The sequence below is a fragment of the Lissotriton vulgaris genome, chromosome 11, assembly GCF_964263255.1.
Source record: "Lissotriton vulgaris chromosome 11, aLisVul1.2, whole genome shotgun sequence".
NCBI lineage: Eukaryota > Metazoa > Chordata > Amphibia > Caudata > Salamandridae > Lissotriton > Lissotriton vulgaris.
The window spans coordinates 482,774,708-482,797,326 of NC_141699.1; the positions used below are offsets into that span (position 1 = coordinate 482,774,708).

A 22,619-nucleotide genomic window follows, 5' to 3' on the forward strand; every position below is an offset into this window, starting at 1 on the left:
GACAGGGCACAGATGAGCGGTAATCAATCACTGCGCATTTCTACCCTCTTTTCGCTATATTACGGCGGTGGTAACGGGCCCTTAAGTGTACTAAGAAAGAGTCCAAAAGCCTAAACAAGACACGCTTCATAAAAAAAATAATTACTCTTTTCGTGACTTGTCTAGATCATGCAGGACAGGTCCAGACTATGAACCCTTCCAAGGCACCTGCTCTCTAAAACACTTCCTGGGTGTGGAAATTGTCTCAATGTTTACATCTAGTTTGAGTTTTTGCAGTTTAACTCTGTGACTTGATGAGGATTGCGTAACGAGAAGTGAACATTTACTTAACTAAACCAAATGGTGTTCATGCAAAATCTCATGACGCTGCAAGAAGGATTCGAACCTACGTGGGGAAACCCCATTGGATTTCAAGCCCAACGCCTTAACCACTCGGCCATCGCAGCGGCGTGAGTATGATGTCACAGTTGTCGTATACGAGCCATGCACTACTCACGTCAGGCCGAGACATAAAAAATAAAGTAACAGAAGGACGGGGCACGTACCAGCAGTGCCCTGTTGTCCTCACTTATTTTGCATGCTTTCATACAATTAATAAAAATAGCAATACGCATCACTCAAAGTGAGTGACAGGGCACCGATGAGCGGTAATCAATCACTGCACATTTCTATCCTCGTTTCCCTATATTACGTCGGTGGCAACGGGCCCTTAAGTGTACTCAGAAAGAGTCCAAAAGCTTAAACAAGACACGCTTCATAAAAAAAGTACTCTTTTCATGACTTGTCTAGATCAGGCAGGACAGGTCCAGACTACGAACCCTTCCGAGCCACCTGCTCTCTAAAACACTTCCTGGGTGTGGAAATGTTCTCAATGTTTACATCTAGTTTGAGTTTTTGCCGTTTAACTCTGTGACTTGATGAGGATTGCGTAACGAGAAGTGAACATTTACTTAACTAAACCAAATGGTGTTCATGCAAAATCTCATGACGCTGCAAGCAGGATTCGAACCTACGCGGGGAAACCCCATTGGATTTCAAGTCTAACGCCTTAACCACTCGGCCATCGCAGCTGCGTGAGTATGATGTCACAGTTGTCGTATACGAGCCATGCACTACTCACGTCAGGCCGAGACATAAAAAATAAAGTAACAGAAGGACGGGGCACGTACCAGCAGTGCCCTGTTGTCCTCACTTATTTTGCATGCTTTCATACAATTAATAAAAATAGCAATACGCATCACTCAAAGTGAGAGACAGGGCACCGATGAGTGGTAATCAATCACTGCACATTTCTATCCTCGTTTCCCTATATTACGGCGGTGGCAACGGGCCCATAAGTGTACTCAGAAAGAGTCCAAAAGCTTAAACAAGACACGCTTCATAAAAAAAGTACTCTTTTCATGACTTGTCTAGATCAGGCAGGACAGGTCCTGACTACGAACCCTTCCGAGCCACCTGCTCTCTACAACACTTCCTGGGTGTGGAAATTGTCTCAATGTTTACATCTAGTTTGAGTTTTTGCAGTTTAACTCTGTGACTTGATGAGGATTGCGTAATGAGAAGTGAACATTTACTTAACTAAACCAAATGGTGTTCATGCAAAATCACACTACGCTGCAAGCAGGATTCGAACCTGCGCAGGGAAACCCCATTGGATTTCGAGTCCAACGCCTTAACCACTCGGCCATCGCAGCTGCATGAGTATGTTGTCACTGTTGTCGTATACGAGCCATGCTTTGCTCAAGTCAGGCGGAGACCAAAAAAATAAAGTAACGGAAGGACGGGGTGCACGTACCAGCAGTGCCCTGTTGTCCTCACTTATTTTGCATGCTTTCATACAATTAATAAAAATAGCAACATGCATCACTCAAAGTGAGTGAAAGGGCACAGATGAGTGGTAATCAATCACTGCATGTTTCTACTCACTTTTCCCTATATTACGGCGGTGGTAACGGGCCCTTAAGTGTACTAAGAAAGAGTCCAAAAGCCTAAACAAGTCATGCATCATAAAAAAAAGTACTCTTTTCATGACTTGTCTAGATCAGGCAGGACAGGTCCAGACTACAAACCCTTCCGAGCCACCAGCTCTCTAAAACACTTCCTGGGTGTGGAAATTGTCTCAATGTTTACATCTAGTTTGAGTTTTTTCCATTTAACTCTGTGACTTGATGAGGATTGCGTAACGAGAAGTGAACATTTACTTAACTAAACTAAATGGTGTTCATGCAAAACCACACTACGCTGCAAGCAGGATTCGAACCTGCGCAGGGAAACCCCATTGGATTTCGAGTCCAACGCCTTAACCACTCGGCCATCGCAGCTGCATGAGTATGTTGTCACTGTTGTCGTATACGAGCCATACGCTGCTCACGTCAGTCCGAGACCTAAAAATTAAAGTAACGGCAGGACGGGGCACGTACCAGCAGTGCCCTTTATCCCCCACTTATTTTGGTGCTTTCATACAATTAATAAAAATAGCAACATGCATCACTCAAAGTGAGTGAAAGGGCACAGATGAGTGGTAATCAATCACTGCATGTTTCTACCCACATTTCCCTATATTACGGCGGTGGTAACGGGCCCTTAAGTGTACTAAGAAAGAGTCCAAAAGCCTAAACAAGACATGCATCATAAAAAAGTACTCTTTTCATGACTTGTCTAGATCAGGCAGGACAGGCCCAGACTACACACCCTTCCGAGACACCAGCTCTCTAAAACACTTCCTGGGTGTGGAAATTGTCTCAATGTTTACATCTAGTTTGAGTTTTTTCCATTTAACTCTGTGACTTGATGAGGATTGCGTAACGAGAAGTGAACATTTACTTAACTAAACTAAATGGTGTTCATGCAAAATCACACTACGCTGCAAGCAGGATTCGAACCTGCGCAGGGAATCCCCATTGGATTTCTAGTCCAACGCCTTAACCACTCGGCCATCGCAGCTGCATGAGTATGTTGTCACTGTTGTCGTATACGAGCCATACGCTGCTCCCGTCAGTCCGAGACCTAAAAATTAAAGTAACGGCAGGACGGGGCACGTATCAGCAGTGCCCTGTATCCCCCACTTATTTTGAATGCTTTCATACAATTAATAAAAATAGCAACATGCATCACTCAAAGTGAGTGAAAGGGCACAGATGAGTGTTAATCAATCACTGCATGTTTCTACCCACTTTTCCCTATATTACGGCGGTGGTAACGGGCCCTTAAGTGTACTAAGAAAGAGTCCAAAAGCCTAAACAAGACATGCATCATAAAAAAAGTACTCTTTTCATGACTTGTCTAGATCAGGCAGGACAGGCCCAGACTACAAACGCTTCCGAGACACCAGCTCTCTAAAACACTTCCTGGGTGTGGAAATTGTCTCAATGTTTACATCTAGTTTGAGTTTTTTCCATTTAACTCTGTGACTTGATGAGGATTGCGTAACGAGAAGTGAACATTTACTTAACTAAACCAAATGGTGTTCATGCAAAATCACACTACGCTGCAAGCAGGATTCGAACCTGCGCAGGGAAACCCCATTGGATTTTGAATCCAACGCCTTAACCACTCGGCCATCGCAGCTGCATGAGTATGATTTCACTGTTGTCGTATACGAGCCATACGCTGCTCACGTCAGTCCGAGACCTAAAAATTAAAGTAACGGCAGGACGGGGCACGTACCAGCAGTGCCCTGTATCCCCCACTTATTTTGAATGCTTTCATACAATTAATAAAAATAGCAACAAGCATCACTGAAAGTGAGTGACAGGGCACAGATGAGCGGTAATCAATCACTGCGCATTTCTACCCTCTTTTCCCTATATTACGGCGGTGGTAACGGGCCCTTAAGTGTACTAAGAAAGAGTCCAAAAGCCTAAACAAGACACGCTTCATAAAAAAAATAATTACTCTTTTCGTGACTTGTCTAGATCATGCAGGACAGGTCCAGACTACGAACCCTTCCGAGGCACCTGCTCTCTAAAACACTTCCTGGGTGTGGAAATCGTCTCAATGTTTACATCTAGTTTGAGTTTTTGCCGTTTAACTCTGTGACTTGATGAGGATTGCGTAATGAGAAGTGAACATTTACTTAACTTAACCAAATGGTGTTCATGCAAAATCTCATGCCGCTGCAAGCAGGATTCGAACCTACGTAGGGAAACCCGATTGGATTTCAAGTCCAACGCCTTAACCACTCGGCCATCGCAGCTGCATGAGTATGATGTCACTGTTGTCGTATACGATCCATGCTCTGCTCATGTCAGGCGGAGACCAAAAAAATAAAGTAACGGAAGGACGGGGCACGTACCAGCAGTGCCTTGTTGTCCTCACTTATTTTGCATGCTTTCATACAATTAATAAAAATAGCAACATGCATCACTCAAAGTGAGTGAAAGGGCACAGATGAGTGGTAATCAATCACTGCATGTTTCTACCCACATTTCCCTATATTACGGCGGTGGTAACGGGCCCTTAAGTGTACTAAGAAAGAGTCCAAAAGCCTAAACAAGACATGCATCATAAAAAAGTACTCTTTTCATGACTTGTCTAGATCAGGCAGGACAGGCCCAGACTACAAACCCTTCCGAGACACCAGCTCTCTAAAACACTTCCTGGGTGTGGAAATTGTCTCAATGTTTACATCTAGTTTGAGTTTTTTCCATTTAACTCTGTGACTTGATGAGGATTGCGTAACGAGAAGTGAACATTTCCTTAACTAAACCAAATGGTGTTCGTGCAAAATCACACTACGCTGCAAGCAGGATTCAAACCTGCGCAGGGAAACCCCATTGGATTTCGAGTCCAACGCCTTAACCACTCGGCCATCGCAGCTGCATGAGTATGATGTCACAGTTGTCGTATACGAGCCATGCTCTGCTCATGTCAGGCAGAGACCAAAAAAATAAAGTAACGGAAGGACGGGGCACGTACCAGCAGTGCCCTGTTGTCCTCACTTATTTTGCATGCTTTCATACAATTAATAAAAATAGCAAAATGCATCACTCAAAGTGAGTGAAAGGGCACAGATGAGTGGTAATCAATCACTGCACATTTCTATCCTCGTTTCCCTATATTACGGCGGTGGCAACGGGCCCTTAAGTGTACTCAGAAAGTGTCCAAAAGCTTAAACAAGACACGCTTCATAAAAAAAAGTACTCTTTTCATGACTTGTCTCAATGTTTACATCAAGTTTGAGTTTTTGCAGTTTAACTCTGTGACTTGATGAGGATTGCGTAATGAGAAGTGAACATTTACTTAACTAACCCAAATGGTGTTCATGCAAAATCTCATGCCGCTGCAAGCAGAATTCGAACCTACGCGGGGAAACCCCATTGGATTTCAAGTCCACCGCCTTAACCACTCGGCCATCGCAGCTGCGTGAGTATGATGTCACTGTTGTCGTATACGAGCCATGCGCTACTCATGTCAGCTCGAGATCTAAAAAATAAAGTAACAGAAGGACTGGGCACGTACCAGCAGTGCCCTGTTGTCCTCACTTATTTTGCATGCTTTCATACAATTAATAAAAATAGCAATACGCATAACTCAAAGTGAGAGACAGGGCACCGATGAGTGGTAATCAATCACTGCACATTTCTATCCTCGTTTCCCTATATTACGGCGGTGGCAACGGGCCCTTAAGTGTACTCAGAAAGTGTCCAAAAGCTTAAACAAGACACGCTTCATAAAAAAAAGTACTCTTTTCATGACTTGTCTAGATCAGGCAGGACAGGTCCAGACTACGAACCCTTCCGAGCCACCTGCTCTCTAAAACACTTCCTGGGTGTGGAAATTGTCTCAATGTTTACATCTAGTTTGAGTTTTTGCAGTTTAACTCTGTGACCTGATGAGGATTGCGTAATGAGAAGTGAACATTTACTTAACTAACCCAAATGGTGTTCATGCAAAATCTCATGCCGCTGCAAGCAGGATTCGAACCTACGCGGGGAAACCCCATTGGATTTCAAGTCCAACGCCTTAACCACTCGGCCATCGCAGCTGCGTGAGTAAGATGTCACTGTTGTCGTATACGAGCCATGCGCTACTCATGTCAGGTCGAGACCTAAAAAATAAAGTAACGGAAGGACTGGGCACATACCAGCAGTGCCCTGTTGTCCTCACTTATTTCGCATACTTTCATACAATTAATAAAAATAGCAATATGCATCACTCAAAATGAGTGACAGGGCACAGATGAGCGGTAATCAATCACTGCACATTTCTACCCTTGTTGCCATATATTACGGCGGTGGCAACGGGCCCTTAAGTATACTCAGAAAGAGTCCAAAAGCCTAAACAAGACACGCTTCATAAAAAAAATAATTACTCTTTTCGTGACTTGTCTAGATCATGCAGGACAGGTCCAGACGAACAAGTTACTTACCTTCGGTAACGATATATCTGTAAGAAACATTAGTTAGTGTTAGATTCCTTACCTTAGAATATCCCCAGGCATCAGTCTGGATCTGGAAACTTTTGCGTAGCAGTACCCCTGCGCGTCGGTAGGCGTCGTCTGCAGGCGTCCCCTGCGGCTCCGCGTCCGTTGTCGGCGTCGTGCGCCGTGATGACGTCGCTGGAGTATATAGACGCCGCCTCCGCGCGCTGACGTCAGTTCTTTGCACACAGCTTTTCCGCGCCAGGAGACGCAGAGCCATGAGAGAACCAACACTGGTGCCATGTAAAACTAGGGCCCTGAAAGGGATGACCTTAACCCTAGGTATCAGTTCGCAGAACGGGGAGGATGGGTGGGTTCGGTAAGGAATCTAACACTAACTAATGTTTCTTACAGATATATCGTTACCGAAGGTAAGTAACTTGTTCATCTGAAAGAAACACGTTAGTGTTAGATTCCTTACCTTAGAATACATACCCCAGCAATACCAACCCCGGTGGTGGGTCTGCGAACCAATACAAAACTACACCAGAAAGTCCTGGAGGACAGAACGGCCAAAGAAGCCATCCCTCCGGACTTGACTGTCCAGGCAGTAGTGCCTCGCAAAGGTGTGCAGCGAGGCCCACGTAGCCGCCTGGCAAATGTCCTGCAAGGGGACTCCCCGGCCCAGGGCAGTAGGCCGTGGCCCGAGTGGAATGGGCCCTCAGCCCAACAGGAGGCTCCTTCCGAGCCAAAGAGTAGCACGCTTTGATGCAGAGGACGACCCATCGAGAGATGGTTCGTTTACAAACCGCCCGTCCCTTCTTCGCACCCACGTAGCCAACAAACAGTTGGTCATCCACCCGGAACTGGCGAGTGCGATCCATGTAAAATGAAAGCGCACGTTTTGGGTCCAGACGATGGAGCCGCTCTTCATCCTTTGAAGGATGCGGAGGCGGGAAGAAGGAAGGGAGGGTGATGGACTGCCCGATGTGAAAGGCCGAAACAACCTTGGGCAGGAAAGAAGGTGTAGTCCTCAGAACCACCTTGTCAGGATGAATGGACAGGAAAGGAGGCTGGACAGAAAGAGCCTGGAGCTCACTCACCCTCCTGGCAGAGGTGATGGCAACCAGGAAAGCTGTCTTTAAAGTCAGGAGACGGAGAGGGCAAGAATGAAGGGGCTCAAAGGGAGCACACATCAGGAAAGTTAGAACCAGGTTCAAATCCCACTGAGGCATCACAAACGGAACAGGTGGAAACATGTGAGTGATGCCTTTCAAGAATCGAGTTACAATCGGGGATTTGAACAAAGAAGGCTGATCAGGAAGCCTCAAAAAGGCTGAAAGGGCAGAAAGGTAGCCCTTGATAGTGCCCAGAGCAGAGCCCTGCTGGGCAAGAGAAAGAAGAAACAGAAGAACCTCCGAAAGAGGGGCAGAAAGAGGATCCACAGCCTTTGCTGTGCACCATGCCACAAATCTGTTCCACCGACAGGCGTATACCGACTTAGTGGAGGAACGCCTGGCTGCCAGAATAACATCACAGACTTCAGGAGGCAAGTCAAATGGCCTCAACTGCCGCCGCTCAATCTCCAAGCATGGAGGTGGAGACTGGACAGGTTCGGGTGGAGGACTGTCCCCTGCTGCTGCGACAGAAGGTCCTCCTGAAGGGGCAGGCGGATCGGGGGACCGACTGACATGCTGAGTAGCTCGGGATACCAGTATCTTCGAGCCCAGTCCGGAGCCACAAGGATAACTTGGGCCCGGTCGCGCCTGATCTTCTTCAGCACTCTGGGCAGAAGTGGTATAGGCGGAAAGGCGTATAACAGACCGCAACTCCACTCGCGCCGAAAGGCGTCGCCGTGCGAGTGCCGTCTTGGAAACTCCAACGCGCAGAACTGATGACATTGCGCGTTCTCTTCTGTGGCGAATAGATCTAACCAAGGCTCTCCCCATTGCAGAAAGATGCCTTGCGCCACGTCCGAGTTCAGACGCCATTCGTGATCCATCGAGCACCGACGGCTGAGTTCGTCCGCCCTGGCATTCAGGGAACCTGCCAGGTGTTGAACCGTCAGAGTCACGCCCTGACGTTCCAGCCATTGCCAGAGGCGCAGAGCCTCCTGGCAAAGGGTCCACGACCCCACTCCGCCCTGTTTGTTGCAGTACCACATGGCGGTGGTGTTGTCGGTGAACACCTGCACTACACTCCCGTTGACAAAGGGGAGGAATGCCTTCAGTGCCAGACGAATCGCCCGCAGCTCCAACAGGTTGATATGGAGCCGGGACTCCGCCGGAGACCAGATGCCTCTGATCTCTGCCTCTCCCAAGTGGCCACCCCAGCCCTGGAGGGACGCGTCCGTCATGACAACGTGCTCCGGTTGGGGAAGGGAGAGGGACTTGCCCCTGACCCAATCGCGGTCCGTAAGCCACCACTGCAGTTGTCTCGCAGTGCCCTCCGAGATCAAGACGTGGTCGGACAAGTTGCCCTGATGCTGTGCCCACTGAAACTTCAGGTCCCACTGCAGAGCCCGCATCCGCCACCGGGCGTGATGCACCAGAAGGATGCAGGAAGCCATCAGTCCCAGCAGCCGCAGCGTCAACCTGACCGAAACTCGGGATAGCGGCTGAAAGATGGGAATCAAAGCCTGAATATCCCGAACCCGCCGTTCCGGGGGATAAACCCGAAACTGCGCTGAGTCCAGAACCACTCCGATGAAAAGGAGCTTTTGAGAGGGACACAGGTGTGATTTCGGCACATTGATGGAGAACCCCAGGTCGTGCAAGAGGTCTGCCGTCATCTGAAGGTGGTGGACGACTGTCTGGGGCGAGCCCGCCTTCAACAACCAGTCGTCTAGGTAGGGGAAGACTGAAACCCCCAACCTGCGCAGATGGGCTGCGACCACCGCCATCACCTTTGTGAACACCCGTGGGGCGCTGGTAAGGCCGAAGGGGAGCACGATAAACTGAAAGTGCTCCAGGCCTACCGTGAACCGCAGGTAACACCGGTGGGCCGGCAGGACGGGAATGTGAAAATAGGCGTCCTGCAAGTCCAACGCTACCATCCAGTCTTGTGGGTCTAGAGCAGCCAAGACCTGAGCTAACGTCAACATCTTGAACTTCTCCTTCCGGAGGAAGCCGTTGACGTTCCTTAGATCCAAGATAGGACGTAGGCCCCCCTTGTCCTTCTTGGGCACCAGAAAGTAGTGGGAATAGCAACCACGCCCTACTTCTGGCCCAGGAACGCGCTCGATGGCCCCCTTGGCCAAGAGGGCCGTAACTTCCTCCTGCAGAAGTGTCAAGTGGTCCCCCGACACACCGTGGTTCTGCGGTGGCATGGCTGTAGGAGAGGTCTCGAAGGGGAGGGAGTAGCCCCTTCGGACGATTTGCAGCACCCACCTGTCCGAAGTGATCGTGCGCCAGTGAGCGTGGTGATGGCGAACCCTGCCACCCACTGACGTCACATGGGGCCAAAAGCAAGGACTAGGAGGATTTAGGGGTAGATGCTGCGGGGGAAGGTGTGGTCTGACCCCGCCGTTGTCCCCGACCGCCACCACGGCGGTTTCCACGGCCGCCACCGCGTTGAAAGGATTGTTGCGGCACGTGGCTGGCAGCACGTGTGGGGGCGTCCCTTCCTTGGCCACGAAAGGGACGAAACGAACCCGTTTGCTGACGCTGGGTCGAGAGACCCAAGGACTTGGCTGTGACCCTGGAGTCCTTGAAGCGTTCCAGCGCGTGGTCCGCCTTGTCACCGAACAGGTGACAGCCATCAAACGGCATGTCCATCAAGGTATTCTGGACATCAGCCGAAAAATTGGCGGATCTCAGCCAGGCGTGGCGACGAATCGCCACCGTCGTTGACATAGCCCTGCCCAGCGAGTCGGTCGTATCAAGACCACACAGTATCGAATATTTCGCTGCATCCCGGCCCTCAGCCACAGCTTGACCGAGTTTTGCCCGCACCTCCATGGGGCATTCTGGCAGCAGTTCCGCGACCGTATCCCACACAGAGTGGGTGTAGCGGCCCAAGAGGCAAGCGGTGTTGCAAGACCGCAGGCCCAAACTAATGGACGAGAAGACCTTCTTGCCAAATTGGTCATACCTCTTGGATTCCCGGTCGGGCGGGGCCGACGGGAATGCAGACTGGGAGGTCGAGGCCTGGATCACCAGACTCTCAGGGGTGGGGTGGGTAGACAGGAACTTGGGGTCGTCCGGACAAGGACGGTGGCGCCTGGCCACGTTCCGATCAACAGGCGCACCTGAAGCGGGCCTGGACCACGTGCCCAACAGAACGTCTGACAAGGCTTCATTAAACGGCAGCAGTGGCTCCTGTGGGCATGACTGCGGTTTGAAGACCTCGGTGAGGATGTTAGGCCTCACGGCCGCGACGGGGAGCTCAAGGTGTAAGGCCTTGGCAGCCCTCATCAGCACCACAGAATAGGCAGCTCCCTCCACCGATGCCACGGAAGGAGGAGAGATCAAACCAGGGTTAGGAGAGTCGTCCAGACCACTGGCATCCCCCAAGTCACCTGTCCAGTCCGGGTCATACTGGCACTCGCGTGACAGAGGGTCCTCGGACCCCTCCCAACCTTCACCGAACTCTTCATCTTCTCCGTATTCGGAGTCAACGATGTAGACCGGCTCCTCGGGGTTCATGGGCCCCATCGGCGCCGGGACCGGCGTCGAGCGACGCCCGTCCGGCGCCGCGTCCGGCGTCGGTGAAGGTAAGGGGACGGCGCCGCCCGGAGCCGGCGCCGGAACCCCGCCGCCGGCCGGAGCCAGCACCGGAGAACCGGCGCCGCGCGGGGGCGGCGTCGGGGGTAACCCCGATGGTAACGGCGCCGGGGAGGCCGGAAGACCAGCCGGCGCCGATCCCGAAGGCCCTTGCGGCGCCGGGGTCGGAGCCGTCGGCGGCGACGGGGCCGGAGCACCCGACGGCGCCGAGGCAGGGACACCCGAACCGCCAGGGCCCCCAGACGGTAGCACTGGGCCCGAAGGCGCCGTAGGCCCCGTTGGAGAAGCGAGCGCCCTCATGGCCATGAGGAACGCCTCGATCTCCTCAGGCGTCGCGCCATGCCCAGGGACCGGAGGGTATGAGGCAGGCCGCGCCGGCGACTCTCGCGGAGCCGCGGGGTTGGGGTCACCCAAGCCCCCGGCCGCATCGCGCGAGCGTCGGGGGGAGTCGGGGGTACGATGACGACGCCCCGACTTCTTGTGCCTCTTACCTGATGAGCCTGACGAGTGGTGTCGACTTCCGGAACGCTCGGCGCGGCTCCGCGACCGCTCCCTCGAACGCTCTCTCGACCTCTGGCCGGACCGGGACCGCTCCCGGTCCCGACGTGGGGCCGACACCCGGAGCTCCAGCAGCTTGCGGGACCGCTCCCGCCTAGCCTTGTTGGTGAGGGCCCGGCAGTCGACACAGGAGTCCACGTCGTGGTCGGGGCCCAGACACCGGAGACAGAGGCGGTGATGGTCTGTGACCGACATCGTGCGCTCACAGTCATCACAGTGCTTGAACCCAGGCATCCTATCAGGCACAATTAGAGAAATAACAACGAAAAAACTTGGTCAAAAGACCGGAGTACTGCTCTTCAGATCTGCGTCCACTGGCGCGGAAAAAAGAAGAACTGACGTCAGCGCGCGGAGGCGGCGTCTATATACTCCAGCGACGTCATCACGGCGCACGACGCCGACGACGGACGCGGAGCCGCAGGGGACGCCTGCAGACGACGCCTACCGACGCGCAGGGGTACTGCTACGCAAAAGTTTCCGGATCCAGACTGACGCCTGGGGATATTCTAGGGTAAGGAATCTAACACTAACGTGTTTCTTTCAGATTACGAACCCTTCTGAGGCACCTGCTCTCTAAAACACTTCCTGGGTGTGGAAATTGTCTCAATGTTTACATCTAGTTTGAGTTTTTGCCGTTTAACTCTGTGACTTGATGAGGATTGCGTAACGAGAAGTGAACATTTACTTAACTAAACCAAATGGTGTTCATGCAAAATCTCATGACTCTGCAAGCAGTATTCGAACCTACGCGGGGAAACCCCATTGGATTTCAAGTCCAACGCCTTAACCACTCGGCCATCGCAGCTGCGTGAGTATGATGTCACTGTTGTCGTATACGAGCCATGCACTACTCATGTCAGGTCGAGACCTAAAAAATAAAGTAACGGAAGGACTAGGCACATACCAGCAGTGCCCTGTTGTCCTCACTTATTTTGCATACTTTCATACAATTAATAAAAATAGCAATACGCATCACTCAAAATGAGTGACAGGGCACAGATGAGCGGTAATCAATCACTGCACATTTCTACCCTTGTTTCCATATATTACGGCGGTGGCAACGGGCCCTTAAGTGTACTCAGAAAGAGTCCAAAAGCCTAAACAAGACACGCTTCATAAAAAAAATTACTCATTTCGTAACTTGTCTAGATCAGGTAAGGTCCAGACTGCAAACCCTTCCGAGCCACCTGCTCTCTAAAACACTTCCTAGGTGTGGAAATTGTTTCAATGTTTACATCTAGTTTGAGTTTTTTCCATTTAACTCTGTGACTTGATGAGGATTGTGTAACGAGAAGTGAACATTTACTTAACTAAACTAAATGGTGTTCATGCAAAATCACACTACGCTGCAAGCAGAATTCGAACCTGCGCAGGGAAACCCCATTGGATTTCGAGTCCAATGCCTTAACCACTCGGCCATCGCAGCTGCGTGAGTATGATGTCACTGTTGTCGTATACGAGCCATACGCTGCTCACGTCAGGCCGAGACCTAAAAATTAAAGTAACGGAAGGACGGGGCACGTACCAGCAGTGCCCTGTATCCCCCACTTATTTTGAATGCTTTCATACAACTAATAAAAATAGCAACAAGCATCACTCAAAGTGAGTGACAGGGCACAGATGAGCGGTAATCAATTACTGCGCATTTCTACCCTCTTTTCCCTATATTACAGAGGCGGTAACGGGCCCTTAAGTGTACTAAGAAAGAGTCCAAAAGCCTAAACAAGACACGCTTCATAAAAAAAATAATTACTCTTTTCGTGACTTGTCTAGATCATGCAGGACAGGTCCAGACTACGAACCCTTCCGAGGCACCTGCTCTCTAAAACACTTCCTGGGTGTGGAAATTGTCTCAATGTTCACATCTAGTTTGAGTTTTTGCAGTTTAACTCTGTGACTTGATGAGGATTGCGTAACAAGAAGTGAACATTTACTTAACTAAACCAAATGGTGTTCATGCAAAATCTCATGACGCTGCTAGCAGGATTCGTACCTACGCGGGGACACCCCATTGGATTTCAAGTCCAACGCCTTAACCACTCGGCCATCGCAGCTGCGTGAGTATGATGTCACAGTTGTCGTATACGAGCCATGCACTACTCACGTCAGGCCGAGACATAAAAAATAAAGTAACAGAAGGACGGGGCACGTACCAGCAGTGCCCTGTCGTCCTCACTTATTTTGCATGCTTTCATACAATTGATAAAAATAGCAATACGCATCACTCAAAGTGAGTGACAGGGCACAGATGAGCGGTAATCAATCACTGCACATTCCTATCCTCATTTCCCTATATTACGTCAGTGGCAACGGACCCTTAAGTGTACTCAGAAAGAGTCCAAAAGCTTAAACAAGACACGCTTCATAAAAAAAAGTACTCTTTTCATGACTTGTCTAGATCAGGCAGGACAGGTCCAGACTACGAACCCTTCCGAGCCACCTGCTCTCTACAACACTTCCTGGGTGTGGAAATTGTCTCAATGTTTACATCTAGTTTGAGTTTTTGCAGTTTAACTCTGTGACTTAATGAGGATTGCGTAATGAGAAGTGAACATTTACTTAACTAAACCAAATGGTGTTCATGCAAAATCTCATGCAGCTGCAAGCAGGATTCGAACATACGCGGGGAAACCCCATTGGATTTCAAGTCTAACGCCTTAACCACTCGGCCATCGCAGCTGCGTGAGTATGATGTCACTGTAGTCGTATACGAGCCATGCGCTACTCATGTCAGGTCGAGACCTAAAAAACGAAAGTAACGGAAGGACGGGGCACATACCAGCAGTGCCCTGTTGTCCTCACTTATTTTGCATGCTTTCATACAATTAATAAAAATAGCAACATGCATCACTCAAAGTGAGTGAAAGGGCACAGATGAGTGGTAATCAATCACTGCATGTTTCTACCCACTTTTCCCTATATTACGGCGGTAGTAACGGGCCCTTAAGTGTACTAAGAAAGAGGCCAAAAGCCTAAACAAGACATGCATCATAAAAAAAAGTACTCTTTTCATGACTTGTCTAGATCAGGCAGGACAGGTCCAGACTACAAACCCTTCCGAGCCACCAGCTCTCTAAAACACTTCCTGGGTGTGTAAATTGTCTCAATGTTTACATCTAGTTTTAGTTTTTTCCATTTAACTCTGTGACTTGATGAGGATTGCGTAACGAGAAGTGAACATTTACTTAACTAAACTAAATGGTGTTCATGCAAAATCACACTACGCTGCAAGCAGGATTCGAACCTGCGCAGGGAAACCCCATTGGATTTCGAGTCCAACGCCTTAACCACTCGGCCATCGCAGCTGCATGAGTATGATGTCACTGTTGTCGTATACGAGCCATACGCTGCTCACGTCATGCCGAGACCTAAAAATTAAAGTAACGGCAGGACTGGGCACGTACCAGCAGTGCCCTGTATCCCCCACTTATTTTGAATGCTTTCATACAATTAATAAAAATAGCAACAAGCATCACTCAAAGTGAGTGACAGGGCACAGATGAGCGGTAATCAATCACTGCGCATTTCTACCCTCTTTTCCCTATATTACGGCGGTGGTAACGTGCCCTTAAGTGTACTAAGAAAGAGTCCAAAAGCCTAAACAAGACACGCTTCATAAAAAAAATAATTACTCTTTTCGTGACTTGTCTAGATCATGCAGGACAGGTCCAGACTACGAACCCTTCCGAGGCACCTGCTCTCTAAAACACTTCCTGGGTGTGGAAATTGTCTCAATGTTTACATCTAGTTTTAGTTTTTTCCATTTAACTCTGTGACTTGATGAGGATTGCGTAACGAGAAGTGAACATTTACTTAACTAAACTAAATGGTGTTCATGCAAAATCACACTACGCTGCAAGCAGGATTCGAACCTGCGCAGGGAAACCCCATTGGATTTCGAGTCCAACGCCTTAACCACTCGGCCATCGCAGCTGCATGAGTATGATGTCACTGTTGTCGTATACGAGCCATACGCTGCTCACGTCATGCCGAGACCTAAAAATTAAAGTAACGGCAGGACTGGGCACGTACCAGCAGTGCCCTGTATCCCCCACTTATTTTGAATGCTTTCATACAATTAATAAAAATAGCAACAAGCATCACTCAAAGTGAGTGACAGGGCACAGATGAGCGGTAATCAATCACTGCGCATTTCTACCCTCTTTTCCCTATATTACGGCGGTGGTAACGTGCCCTTAAGTGTACTAAGAAAGAGTCCAAAAGCCTAAACAAGACACGCTTCATAAAAAAAATAATTACTCTTTTCGTGACTTGTCTAGATCATGCAGGACAGGTCCAGACTACGAACCCTTCCGAGGCACCTGCTCTCTAAAACACTTCCTGGGTGTGGAAATTGTCTCAATGTTTACATCTAGTTTGAGTTTTTGCCGTTTAACTCTGTGACTTGATGAGGATTGCGTAACAAGAAGTGAACATTTACTTAACTAAACCAAATGGTGTTCATGCAAAATCTCATGACGCTGCTAGCAGGATTCGTACCTACGCGGGGACACCCCATTGGATTTCAAGTCCAACGCCTTAACCACTCGGCCATCGCAGCTGCGTGAGTATGATGTCACAGTTGTCGTATACGAGCCATGCACTACTCACGTCAGGCCGAGACATAAAAAATAAAGTAACAGAAGGACGGGGCACGTACCAGCAGTGCCCTGTCGTCCTCACTTATTTTGCATGCTTTCATACAATTAATAAAAATAGCAATACGCATCACTCAAAGTGAGTGACAGGGCACAGATGAGCGGTAATCAATCACTGCACATTTCTATCCTCGTTTCCCTATATTACGTCGGTGGCAACGGACGCTTAAGTGTACTCAGAAAGAGTCCAAAAGCTTAAACAAGACACGCTTCATAAAAAAAGTACTCTTTTCATGACTTGTCTAGATCAGGCAGGACAGGTCCAGACTACGAACCCTTCCGAGCCACCTGCTCTCTACAACACTTCCTGGGTGTGGAAATTGTCTCAATGTTTACATCTAGTTTGAGTTTTTGCAGTTTAACTCTGTGACTTAATGAGGATTGCGTAATGAGAAGTGAACATTTACTTAACTAAACCAAATGGTGTTCATGCAAAATCTCATGCAGCTGCAAGCAGGATTCGAACATACGCGGGGAAACCCCATTGGATTTCAAGTCTAACGCCTTAACCACTCGGCCATCGCAGCTGCATGAGTATGATGTCACTGTTGTCGTATACGAGCCATGCGCTACTCATGTCAGGCCGAGACCTAAAAAACTAAAGTAACGGAAGGACGGGGCACATACCAGCAGTGCCCTGTTGTCCTCACTTATTTTGCATGCTTTCATACAATTAATAAAAATAGCAACATGCATCACTCAAAGTGAGTGAAAGGGCACAGATGAGTGGTAATCAATCACTGCACATTTCTATCCTCGTTTCCCTATATTACGGCGGTGGCAACGGGCCCTTAAGTGTACTCAGAAAGTGTCCAAAAGCTTAAACAAGACACGCTTCATAAAAAAAAGTACTCTTTTCATGACTTGTCTAGATCAGGCAGGACAGGTCCAGACTACGAACCCTTCCGAGCCACCTGCTCTCTAAAACACTTCCTGGGTGTGGAAATTGTCTCAATGTTTACATCAAGTTTGAGTTTTTGCAGTTTAACTCTGTGACTTGATGAGGATTGCGTAATGAGAAGTGAACATTTACTTAACTAACCCAAATGGTGTTCATGCAAAATCTCATGCCGCTGCAAGCAGAATTCGAACCTACGCGGGGAAACCCCATTGGATTTCAAGTCCACCGCCTTAACCACTCGGCCATCGCAGCTGCGTGAGTATGATGTCACTGTTGTCGTATACGAGCCATGCGCTACTCATGTCAGCTCGAGATCTAAAAAATAAAGTAACAGAAGGACTGGGCACGTACCAGCAGTGCCCTGTTGTCCTCACTTATTTTGCATGCTTTCATACAATTAATAAAAATAGCAATACGCATAACTCAAAGTGAGAGACAGGGCACCGATGAGTGGTAATCAATCACTGCACATTTCTATCCTCGTTTCCCTATATTACGGCGGTGGCAACGGGCCCTTAAGTGTACTCAGAAAGTGTCCAAAAGCTTAAACAAGACACGCTTCATAAAACAAGCATTTGCAATGCAATAGGTCTCGCAGCATTAAAGTTTGAGTTATTGGCATTGTGTATGACAATGCCAATAGCTATAACATTTGCAAATGTGACACCTATAGCATTTGTAATGCAATATGAGTTGTATTTACAGGACTTAGATGTATTGATATTACAAATAACAATGGCTTTTCGTTTTTTTAATACTTAAATAAAAGTTATTGTAATTGAGTTGGTGGAAGGGTGAAGTGGGTCGTGTCCCCGAGTGATGTGGTGGTGTCCCAGAGTGATGTGGTGGTGTCCCAGAGTGATGTGGTGGTGTCCCAGAGTGATGTGGTGGTGTCCCAGAGTGATGTGGTGGTGTCCCCGAGTGATGCCCCCGAGTGATGTGGTGGTGTCCCTGAGTGACGAGTGGTGCCCCTGAGTGATGTGGTGGTGACCCAGAGTGGTGTGGTGGTGTCACCGAGTGAAGTGGTGGTGTCCCCGAGTAATTACCACACCCTATAAATACTGAAAACCTCCGTTGTGGTTTTTATTGTCTGCTATGACTGCTACATTCAAGGGTGGCAGACTCCAAACAAAGGTCCTCAGTATAAGAGGCCTCTTAATTCCTAAGGGGCTGGTACCGGCTTCATTTGAATCACGTTTATAGGTCACCCAGAGTTTTGAGTTGCTAAAAAGGAGCCAACAAGCCTGGTGAAAGTCCAACCAAAATGAGAATTTACCATGGAAAAGACAACCAGATTCACTGATTCCTGTGGGAATTCCTCATTTCTTAAGCTCTCATTATGAGTGGTCTGCTAAATGGCCTAGATTTTCGACCCGACCCCCCCTCCCCACCCCAGCTGAAGTTCTCCCTCAAGAGTTAGAAAAAAGCATGTATAGGCAGCTCTGTGGTGTTACCGATACCTGGGCTAGGCATACAGGCAGTGGTGGGGATAAACAAGCCCATTACAAGTTGGATCCTGAAAGTCCACCAAGAAATGAAGAATTACCAGGAAATGGGTAACTCTGGGTTTGATCTCTCTTGTAGTTCCTCATTTAGCAGAGGTGTTTGGGTCCTCCAGCGGAGGCGGTAACTTGAGGCAATTGCTTCTTATTCAAGCCTCAAAAGAATTTTGGGGACCTTCGTTTTTCTTTTAATTACCAATGAAGCACTGGAACAGTCCTACAACATCTTTAGTCACCACTTTTTGTTTGCATTTTTAAAAACGTGTTAAGTATGGGAAAATTAAAACCACACATGTCAAAATGCAATCAGATGCCAAGTGGTCCCATTTCATTTGTAGCCCCTTAAGATTAAGACAGCCCTGGCTTCTAGGCATTTGCATTTTTGCATTCTTCAGCTTGCAAGTCTAACTTTGCATACTATCGTGCAGCTTTACACATTTCAGCATGAAATGGCCGCTGGCCAAAAAGCCAGGGCTTCTTTGAGCCTGCCAGACATGAAATCCTGCGATATGACAACCAACTAAGAGGTTGCACAACATAAATTAGAAATACGTAGGAGAATGTGACATTGTGATAAATTCACAGCTGGCACGGAGGACTTCACCCCCTGTTCCCCAGAAGGGAAATGCATTGGCTCCTTTCTGCATGTAGCAGCAAGTATTCTGCTTGGAAGACGCAGCACTGAACGTGATACCACTTCCGCTTCCCACATTACGCTTTACGCGCGCACGCTGACAGCGGCTTCTAAGAAGGTACACAGGTGCAGCCACCCACCCACAGATTGCGAAGGCCGACGTCACGGACATATCTTTAACCGGATGGAACGCACTCCTCCGGGAGCACGCACCAAGTGACATACGGGCCGCACCTACCTGATGGACCAGGCGGCCACGCCTTACACTTGAATCCGCTGATGATGAAATTTGTACTCTGACTGTTTTGTGCCGTCTTTTATGGTGTGCTCTGAGGTGACGCGCCCGGCTAGAAACAATCGGAAATATAATAATTCTAGTCTTGGCGCGTGGACTCTAAAACTGTAGACACACCTTTATTTACACGCAATAGAGGACACCTTGTCAGCAGAATAAATAAACACATTCAAGTCATAAGATTTTATTGCGCAAGCCAATTGTTTTAGCGGGAGTTTCTCAATGTATAAAAGACTCGATGCTGCCTTATGTAGCGCTGGTGAGACAGACCCACCCTGCAGCCAAGCCTCGTTTTCTCCAATTACATTATCTCTGCTTCCTATCTGATTGTATTTTTAGATCTCTAGCGAGACCCACACATGCATGTCGCTACGAGACCTAAAAATACAATCAGATAGATACAAACACCTACCAAACAGAAAACCTCTCCGTACAACCCGGAATCCCGCCGAGGCCGCCCCGGAAGTCAGGCACAGTCGCCTGTGACGGGGGCGGGGCCACGTCCAGACCGGAAGAGGAGGCAGGCGGAGGCAGGCGAAGTCAATGTGTCTCGCGGCCCGGGGCTCCTGTGAGCGGTGTGGAGCCCCGGGGCCGCGCTAGCAGGAGGTTGGGCGCCGCGTGCTGAGAGAAGAGTCCCCGACATTGGCCAGGTAAGTTCCAAAAGGCTGGGGGGGCTTGGTGCACGTGTGTGTGTGTGCGCGTGTATGCTCGTGTGTGTATGTATATGTATGTGTGCGACGGTGACGGCGGGGGAGGGGGGGCCTCGGTGCACTTGTGTGTGTGCGTGCGTGCATGGGCGCTTGTGTGTATGTATGCGCATGCGTGTGTGGTGCTTGAGCTTCCCAGGAGACAGCGCCTGGCCACAGCGCGCGTTCCAGTTTCAAATCGGCTCCAAGGCGATGCGCGCGGCCGGGACTGTCTCCTGGGAAGCACAGTAGCTAACAATAGATCTCTAGCGAGACACAGCGCTGACGCGCTGTGTTTTCGCTACGAGACCTAAAAACAGTGGATAAAAGGGATATTTGAATGTCTCCATGCTGAAACTGGGGAAGGAGAAGGAACACGGGAGTGGAGAGGACATGGAGCAGCATCCATGGCTGCTGACTCGCGAGCTGGTGATCCCGGTTCGAGTCTCTGCGGCGCTGCGCAACATTCTGTGATTCCATGCAAATCACCTAATCTCCCTGGGTGATAAATGGTTATATAAATATGCTGCAAGATTAAAAGGCAAAACTTTATGAAAATATAGTTCCACCAAAGCAGATTTTAACAGTATTTTGGCGGCGGGAAACTGATAAGAGAAGGGGACGAGGAACAAGCATGGGTAAATGCAGGAAAATCTGCTACAGCCAATAGAAATGGAGGAAAGGTAAGTGGCACGCACAGAAAAGAGAGGAGGTGGGATGTAAGTTTATATTAGAAACAATAGATTTCTCAAGAACAGCGTAAGAGCTATGCAGGTGAAGTCTAAAAATGGTAGTGCACCTCCATGTTTTGTGTCTACACTCCATTGAACTGTGGGGCATGTAGAGCCAGCTCAGATTTTTAAGAACACACAGAAAATGTAAAAGGGAAGAAGAAAAATATCCTTTGCGTTTTTACAGGCCTAGATTATACATGTCTGATGTGACGTTTGTTGTTAGTTTGTTATTTAGTGTTGAATACTCCTAATTCATTAAAACGTTATTTACAATAATTTACAAGCTAATTATTCACTTTAAATCGCAAGCCTTTTTCAATTAATTAGCACCCAAAGACCATAGCCTCTGGTAAGTAAGAACATTTATACATAAGGAAATTCGTGAACTTAAATAGCCTTGACATTTATCAAATCTTTTACTTTTAATATGTTCATGATGAATTCTAATGCTCAAATAAGGGCTTCATCTTTACAACAGACTGTAGAAAGTATCAAGAAGGACTGCCCCGACTCCAGCATTACACACATAATGCGGTTGTAGTTAGCAAAGTCCACACATGTTGGCACATATCTGTAAAACTATATTAGCACAACCGAAAATATCACTAAAAATAAAATGAATGAGTCTTTTTTTTTTGTAGCACGCCCAAAATGTGTTAAATTATCCCACATGTTAGTCCTATTATGAAACAGTTTTGAGAAAGTCAAAAGTTCGGAAAAACTTGTATTTTGTCAATTAAATTGAGACTCGGGATAGCTCTTTCTTACAAACACAAATGTTCCCCCAGCATTAGGAATACAGTAGTACTTTGCCCTTAAAGATTAACGCCGCCATCGCTTGGACTAACTATCAAAAACATTGACTACGTACAGGTGCTCAGCAAAAGGATGCACTTAGGACCCCCACCCCCTCAAGTCTCCCATTTCCCATAAGAGTGTATTGCTCAGGGCTGAAACAAATTGAAAACAGGTGAAAAAACAAAAAAATCAAATCAGTCTGTGTCCAAATCAGCAAACAGGCCGCCCCTCCCACCATGTACCTGTTTCGTCCGGCATTCTGACAATCTGATTCAGCTCCTATCCACTAGAAAGTCTGTCACGCACATCACTGCTCCGGCAGCTGGGAGATTTTGCTCAGCAAGCGTAGCTGAAGGAGTCCATTGAAGAAGTTAGGTTGGAGATCACAGGTTACTTCATATGGGCAGCTTCGCCACTGGACCAAGCCTGCAAGCAAGGTGCCTCGTGTCATCTGACCCTCGCTGGGCTTGGAGATGGGCCGGCCTGCTGCCAAGTTATTACTGACGTCTCTTAAAAATAGACCGCTTCAAACACTTCTCACGTTCTCGGGGAATCCATTGGGAGCGGCCACCGAAATACATCCATGCGTGACTGGCCTCGGCGGTATGCTTAGCATGTCCTCTTAGACCAGGCCTCACCTCAATGACAGCTCTGTGCGACACCCCGCGAGCAGACAGGAAGGCGGGATATGCGGCTCTCGCAGAGGCCTTCAGAATCAAATGTCCCATTATGTGTCCCTCGCACGCTTCCTCGGGCCAGGCCATGCCA

The 22,619-nt window shown here is 48.6% G+C and overlaps 11 non-coding genes across 11 annotated transcripts; all 11 read right to left on the bottom strand.

Annotated features, from left to right (window-relative positions):
• Nucleotides 1-988: 988 nt before the first annotated feature.
• Nucleotides 989-1,070, bottom strand: TRNAS-UGA (transfer RNA serine (anticodon UGA)). The gene has a single exon. It is a non-coding gene; the product is annotated as a tRNA-Ser (tRNA).
• Nucleotides 1,071-1,612: 542 nt separating this feature from the next.
• On the bottom strand, nucleotides 1,613-1,694 carry TRNAS-CGA (transfer RNA serine (anticodon CGA)). The gene has a single exon. It is a non-coding gene; the product is annotated as a tRNA-Ser (tRNA).
• Nucleotides 1,695-2,239: 545 nt separating this feature from the next.
• TRNAS-CGA (transfer RNA serine (anticodon CGA)) lies at nucleotides 2,240-2,321 on the bottom strand. The gene has a single exon. It is a non-coding gene; the product is annotated as a tRNA-Ser (tRNA).
• Nucleotides 2,322-2,861: 540 nt separating this feature from the next.
• Nucleotides 2,862-2,943, bottom strand: TRNAS-AGA (transfer RNA serine (anticodon AGA)). The gene has a single exon. It is a non-coding gene; the product is annotated as a tRNA-Ser (tRNA).
• A 542-nt stretch (nucleotides 2,944-3,485) lies between these two features.
• On the bottom strand, nucleotides 3,486-3,567 carry TRNAL-CAA (transfer RNA leucine (anticodon CAA)). The gene has a single exon. It is a non-coding gene; the product is annotated as a tRNA-Leu (tRNA).
• Nucleotides 3,568-4,113: 546 nt separating this feature from the next.
• On the bottom strand, nucleotides 4,114-4,195 carry TRNAS-UGA (transfer RNA serine (anticodon UGA)). Its single transcript has one exon. It is a non-coding gene; the product is annotated as a tRNA-Ser (tRNA).
• A 541-nt stretch (nucleotides 4,196-4,736) lies between these two features.
• Nucleotides 4,737-4,818, bottom strand: TRNAS-CGA (transfer RNA serine (anticodon CGA)). The gene has a single exon. It is a non-coding gene; the product is annotated as a tRNA-Ser (tRNA).
• Nucleotides 4,819-5,904: 1,086 nt separating this feature from the next.
• On the bottom strand, nucleotides 5,905-5,986 carry TRNAS-UGA (transfer RNA serine (anticodon UGA)). Its single transcript has one exon. It is a non-coding gene; the product is annotated as a tRNA-Ser (tRNA).
• Nucleotides 5,987-12,987: 7,001 nt separating this feature from the next.
• TRNAS-CGA (transfer RNA serine (anticodon CGA)) lies at nucleotides 12,988-13,069 on the bottom strand. Its single transcript has one exon. It is a non-coding gene; the product is annotated as a tRNA-Ser (tRNA).
• Nucleotides 13,070-14,866: 1,797 nt separating this feature from the next.
• Nucleotides 14,867-14,948, bottom strand: TRNAS-CGA (transfer RNA serine (anticodon CGA)). The gene has a single exon. It is a non-coding gene; the product is annotated as a tRNA-Ser (tRNA).
• A 546-nt stretch (nucleotides 14,949-15,494) lies between these two features.
• On the bottom strand, nucleotides 15,495-15,576 carry TRNAS-CGA (transfer RNA serine (anticodon CGA)). The gene has a single exon. It is a non-coding gene; the product is annotated as a tRNA-Ser (tRNA).
• Between the last annotated feature and the right edge of the window lie 7,043 nt (nucleotides 15,577-22,619).